We start from the raw sequence: 7,022 nt of genomic DNA, 5'->3' as shown, positions 1-7,022 counted from the left end.
TCCTCAAGGACCCAAATCCAGGTGAGACAGATGACAGTGTTACTCAAAACTAAGCTTACTACAAGAGACTCAATTAGCCGGGCATGGTGGTGGGTGCCTATAGTCCCAGCTACTTGGTAGGCTGAGGCAGCAGAATGACTTGAACCCGGGGGCCGAGATTGCAGTGAGCCGAGATTGCACCACTGCACTCCAGCCTGGGAGACAGCCTGGGAGACTTCGTCTCAAAAAAACAAAAAACAAAACAAAACAAAAAAACAAAAAAAAAAAAAACTAAAAAGAGATGTACTGAAGTTATTTTCTGCTTAAGAGAGCTGAAACCCTGCCCTTGGTTATCTAGACTCACATTGACTCCCCCAGACTGCCAATGCATTTGAAACTGATTCAAAATGCTTTTTGGAGATCCATCTCAATTCAGCTTGCAGGCATTCTTGGGGCCCCCTTCCAAGAAGAAATGGACCAGCATTCTCTCTGGGCTAGACCCAAGTCAGGCTCTGTCTGCCCGGGAGAATGTCATCTCAGCTTTTGAATGTGTGACGGCTCAAGCTCCAGGCTCTTGCTCCTCAATCAACACCACCACAGATTTGCAGTGTTGGCTCGACTCGCAGACCTTAATCTTTAGCTCCCACATAGATGAGACAATTCTTTTTTTAAAGACGTTAAGGATATATTAAGCTTCTCTTCCCTGAATTCTCTTTCTCAAACTTCCATCATCATCCCCTACTACTACTTACTGAGTACCTAGCATGACCTAGATACTGGGGCAAACAAGGGAGACTTGGTCCATGCCTTCATGGGTCTTTAAGTACCATAGGTAATAATTGTATCATTGTATAATCAAGTTAGAGATAAAAATAATAAAATAAAATGACAGACAGTTCACAGCCTTCTGTCCCATTGATACTGCATTCACCCCACCTAACAAAGTAGGAGATTTAATAGTCAAGTTCTTCAGTGTTCTCCTGGCTCGCTTCCCAGCCGTGGTCAAATTCTCTGCATGCTCTTTCCTCCTTTTCTGGATTACTTGAGGAATTGCCAGGAGAGCAGAGGCATGAAGAATGCAGGCAGCGAAAGAGAAAAAGCATCTGCCAATGACTGACCGAAGCCAGTTGTAGTTAGACAGAAGCAGGTTCTCAATTGCAAGCAACAGAAACTAACTCTGATTTAAACAGAAAAATAATTTGTTGAAATGCTATCGGACAACTCATAGAATAACTGGGAAGGCTAGAGAAACAGGCTCAAAAAACACAGGAACCAGAAATTGAGGATCACAGCCAAGGCTATAGGTACAATCACAGCACAGGGACTAAGATGAGGATATCACTGTTGCCACTGCCCAGTGCTGGACCACAGCTTACATTGTCACCATCTTCAGCTCCAGACACTGGATACCACTATGAGCACCACTGCTCTGGGAGCTTGTATATTTTTGCTGCCCTGCAGTTTCCCATGAAAAGGTGTCCGTATTTGTTGGTGCCAGTACCTTCTGATTCCTTCTGGAGCAGCTGTACCTGTTGGCCAAGTCTCGGTTATGTGTCCATGTCCTACCTTTAAAAGAGACTAGAAAGAAGAGTATCTGGGCCAGGCATGGTGGCTCACGCCTGTAATCCCAGCACTTTGGGAAGCTGAGGCAGGCTGATCACCTAAGGTCAGGAGTTCGAGGCCAGCCTGACCAATATGGTGAAGCCCCATCACTACTAAAAATATAAAAATTAGCCCGGTGTGGTGGTGGGCACCTGTAGCCCCAGCTACTCAGGAGGCTGAGACAGGAGAATTGCTTGAACCCGGAAGGTGGAGGTTGCAGTGAGCTGAGATCATGCCACTGCACTCCAGCCCGGGTGACAAAGCAAGACTCTGTCTCAAATAAAATAAAATAAAATAAAATAAAATAAAATAAAATAAGACAGTATTTGGTCCTTGGTGCTCTTTCTTAGGACACCAAGATTCATAAAGTGATAAATGTCCTAAACATGTGAAGGGAGTTCAGATGCTGAGTAGCCACAAATGACTCTACCTAAACCTCCTTCCTCTAATCCCATGTGATGGGGAGGGCCTGGGTTGACATTGCTGAAGAGCCAGAAAATCAGAAATGAGTCCAGTAGCCACATTCCAGCACTAAGCCCAGAATCTATCAACCTGAGAAACAACTACCCTAGGCGAGCCAAGAGCAGCACAATCAGGTTGACCTCTCCTCGGGGACAAAGGAAAGATGGCCCCCTCTCTCCCACAGAAGACTCCCTCAGCCCCAGGGAGGAAAGGAGAGGGAGCAGTGGGGAGGCTCAAACAGCCTCTGGATCTGGATCAGCCCTGCCTGCTCCGGTCATCCTTTTTACACCAGCAGGAAGGAAATTGAAGCTACTGCCACTGAAAAAACAAAAGACAAAAGCCCGTGCCAGAGGTTTGTACCTTTGGCTTTGACCTCTCATCCCAGACCTGCCGCTTAGACTTTTGATAACCTATAGACTCATCATGATTTTGCCACAGCTAGCCACCAAGCCCTAGGAGTGTTACCTGAGATGGGGATGGCTGGGTATGGAGAGGGACATGTGTGTTAATCAACAACCCGCAGCCCCTGGGCCTCAAATAAAACAAACAAAAAAATGGAAACTCTGTTTTGAGTCATCTAATTATTTGTTCCCTGCCTTTGGAAGAGAGGCAAATGAACCCAAAGTGTAGCCCTCATTAGAAGATGATCCATACCATCAGGGAGTCTCTCAAGTCATTCTCACGATCCTCTCCTGGGGTGGGCCCTTGGTGACATCCTGTTTTCCTTTATTCCTTTACTGGGGATGTGGCTGGGAAGCGCCTTCTTGGCAGGGTGCATAATTCCCACTGTCTGATTCTAGCTTGGGGAGAGGAGGGTAGGGTGACAAGTAGAGTGTGTCTGTTCCCATTCTTTCCTCTACCCCTGACCGCAAACTCAGCTTCCACCCCCACTTTTTCCTTAAGGCTGTCAGAAGTTCCTGGGGGAGCCACACATGAAGCCTTCATAACAGCTCTGGGCTGTTGAAAAGTACCCCTTTATTAATAAAAATCACGAGAAACCAATATATTTAGAATACATCAGCTTAATTCCTTATAACAATTTTTGCACTAAGCCAAGGTTCAATACTAGAGTTTTGACTTCCTTTTTTTTTTTTTTCTGAGACACGGTCTCACTCTGTTGTCCAGACTGGAGTACAGTGGTGCCATCTCAGCTCAGTGTAACCTCCACCTCTGCCTCCCAAGTAGCTGGGATGATAACGTCGCCTGGCTAATTTTTTTTTTTTTTTTTTTTTGTATTTTTAGTAGAGATGGGGTTTCACCATGTTGCCCAGGCTAGTCTCAAACTCCTGAGCTCAAGTCATTCGCCTGCTTGCCTGCTTCGGCCTCCCAAAGTGCTGGGATTACAGGCGTGAGCCACCGCCTCCCACCAGTTCTGATTTTCTTAGAGGGTAATCACAGAGAACAAACAAACAAACCCTTTTTTGTAAATTCTGAAAACTCAATTGGAGACATTGTTTATTCTATTTCTCAGATTCCTGTCTTTTAGGATCTACGTGATAAATTTCACTTACAATTCAGCATGAGGGAAAAGATTACATTTCCTCATGAGCTGATATTGCTTCCTTTTTTTCAGACAGTAAGAGTGATGTAACCAATTGTCTTGCACTTTTTGATCGAGCTGTCAGGAAGCCCAGACTTCAATTTAGTATCTATTTACAAAATTATCTTATTTCTGGTTCCTGATCTTCTCCTTCCTCTTTATGGCTTCCCATCTTCCCTTTCATCTGTATGTCGACTGTCTTGCCTATTTGCACATGTCAGCTACACTCAAGGTCACCCAGAAGTTGATCTCACTTTCCTGAGTACCCAGGCTAGTTGAAGAGAAAAACTCACAGGCTAGCACACAGGGAACTATTAGCGGAATATGTTCAAGTGTTAAATTAGAAGAAAAAGAGTTTTAGGGATTGAGCAGACAGATTAGTGAAAATTGTAGCAGTCAAAAGAGAGCTTCCTGAAGGAGGTGGTAATTAGAGTAAGCTTTGAAGGTTTAGAGTTCTTTTCAGGGGTTCATTTCAGTGGACCAGCTATAAGGCTTGGTTTGGACCATGGGAGGCTTTGGGGCAAATACCTGGGATGTTGGTTGTCTCGTTCCTTGAGGGCAGGTCCTGAAGCTCTCTGAGTAGCTGGTGTACTGCTTTCTGGGAATCAACTACGTGAGGATGATAGAGTCAGTCCTCAGTAAAATGGTACAGCGGGTGGCACTGGTTTAGGTGCTGTTGGTGTTTTAGATGGGACAATTCTTCATTGGAACAAACTTCATTGGAACTATACCTAATGTACTATATTTAGCATCCTGATCCTCATCCACCAAGTGCTGCTAGCAACCCCTAGTTATTGGAACAACACCACATGCTGTGTGCTTTCCCCACAGACCCTGGGGGACAGTTCCACACAGGTGAGACCCACCACTCCCTCAAATGCCTGAGGTTCTCCTCTCCAGCCTGCCACCCAAACTAGGATTTCCAGATTTAGGAAAAAAAAAACAAAAATACAGATCATCCCATCAAATTTGAATTTCAGATAAACAATGAATAATTTTTTAATATAAATATGTCCCAAATACTGCATTATTTTTCTATAGCTGAAATTAAAATCTATCTAGGGGTCTTTATTTTATTCATTGCCCTACCCACAACCTTTCATCACAAACCTGCTTTCCAGAAATTTCCATTCAGTTGATCATGTTCTGTGTACTGAATCATTCCCTACTTGTCTGTTAAGACTCGTCTATTCTGTATTTCAGTCACGCATATTCATTGTCTGTGCTAAGTCTCAGTGGGATGGTAAATACTTATTTATTTATTTCTGAGACATAGAGTGTCACTCTGTGGTCCAGGCTGGAGTGCAGTGGTGCAATCTTGGCTCACTGCAACCTCTGCCTCCCAGAGTCAAGTGATCCTATCCTCCCACCTCAGCCTCCTGAGCAGCTGAGACCACAGGCACAAGTCACCATGCTTAGGCTAACTTTTTATTTTATTTTTTGTAGAGACAAGGGTCTCACTATGTTGCCCAGGCTGTCTTGAATTCCTAGGCTCAAGCGATCCTCCTGCCTTGGTCTCCCAAAGTTCTGGGATTATAGGCATGAGCCGCCGCACCTAGCTGGTAAATACTTTTAATCGGAAGAAGAAGTTCTTCTTAATATGTAGGCTAGTTATCCCATCCAGATACTATTTCGCCTTAACTGGTTAAAGTACACACCACTTCTTAGACCCTCCTGAATGGTGCTGGGAGGACAGATAAGAACCGTTGTTAGGGCTTTTGGCTGATGGCCTACGACACCAAGACCCCAAGGACTTCTAACTTTGGTAACTTTTTTTTTTTTTTTTTCCGGAGACTGGAGTCTCGCTCTGTTGCCTAGGCTAGAGTGCAATGGCGCAATCTCAGCTCACTGCAACTTCTGCCTCCCAGGTTCAAGCGATTCTCCTGGCTCAGCCTCCCAAGTAGCTGGGACTACAGGCATGCACTGCCATGCCTGGCTAATTTTTTGTATTTTAGTAGAAATGGGGTTTCTACTGGTGTTGCCCAGGCTGGTCACAAACTAATAAGCTCAGGCAATCCGCCTGCCACAGCCTCCCAAAGTGCTAGGATTACAGGCGTGAGCCACCGCACCGGGCCACAGTAGAAGCTTTAAGCAGTACCAATGCCTGGTCTTACCCTCAGGACTCTGATTGAATTAAACTAGAGCAGAGCCTGGGCCTGGGGAATTTTTTTTAACCACACCCCCCTTCCAGGGTGGTGCTAACATGCAGCCGAGATTAGAATCACTGCTATCCTTCCTGAGAAAAGAGAGAGAAAGGAGAGACATGGAAGAGAGGGAATGAGAAAGCATGAGACCAGATTTCAGGTGCTGTGCTTGGCAGTGGTAATCGAGGGGATTTGGAAGAATCAAGAGGCAAACATATTCCAACCAAGCAGGGAAAGAGTGGTTCAAAAAAGTAATATACTCTGAATGTGTTCCATTTCAAGCAAAACAGATGTAGAAGAGTACTTCTGAAGAACCCAGAAAGTGCTTCATTTTGTGCCAGATGGCGTCCTTAGAGATGCCCCAGTTTACCTAAAAATGTCCCCCAGGGAGAGTCCCATTTTTCTTTATTACCCAGTGATTCTAACCAATGCCAGCAGCAGGTTCAGAGCCCAGGCTGCTCGCACGCATGGCCTTGCTGGTGTTGGCTGAGGGTCAAGCTTCTGATGTCACCATGGGCACCTTAGCAAAAGAGGCTGCCCTCTCGCTCTGTGCAGCCTGTGAGCCTGGGATGTCCCAGTGCCATCAGCACACGCCTCCCTCCCCACTGACAAGTGGGTCAGCACAGACGCAGCTCCAGCCGCCACTGAGAGCTTCTCGCTGCTGGCAGGAAGCTGCTTCTGCAGAATTAAAAACCATCAGAGTTGATCAAAGGAAGTGCAGGGTAGGCTGGCGGGCGGGCCAGATCCTAATCTCTGCTTGCTGGCCTCACACATCACTGCACATGAGTCACCCCGCTGAGCTCAGCGGACATGCTGTTTGGATTAGGCTTTTACAGGCGAGCTTTGCCAAACTTGCCTTTGCTGTCTTGCTGCACAAAGCAGCTGAGAGGCAAGGTGGGAAGGTGAGGATGTGGGTTAGATGTGGCTACCCAGGTGTCAAAAGGAGGTGGTCAGCTCCCCAGGCATGAGTGGTTGTGTCTTCAGGGGGTGGTGATTAGTCCTAGTGCCCCCAGCCCATCTTCTGTGCTTGGCTCAATGATCCCTATTAGAAATAACAGAGCCCATAGCAGGCCCACACCTCCTTCCACTCTTGCCAGCTCTCCAATTAAGATGTACTATTACAGGACATGCATCTTGCCTTCACTCAACCATTTGCCTCTCAACCAGCAGGAATTCCTTTTCTCAAAAGCAAGCAACACTTCACCACTCAGGCATCTTGCCTCAAAAAAAGTGGAGTCCAGCGAAAGAGGGATGGAAGTCAGAAAATAAAAATTCCTAAATTAAGAGCCAACCCA

This window comes from Piliocolobus tephrosceles, chromosome 15 (genome assembly GCF_002776525.5).
Source record: "Piliocolobus tephrosceles isolate RC106 chromosome 15, ASM277652v3, whole genome shotgun sequence".
NCBI lineage: Eukaryota > Metazoa > Chordata > Mammalia > Primates > Cercopithecidae > Piliocolobus > Piliocolobus tephrosceles.
This window is presented reverse-complemented; position numbering follows the sequence as displayed.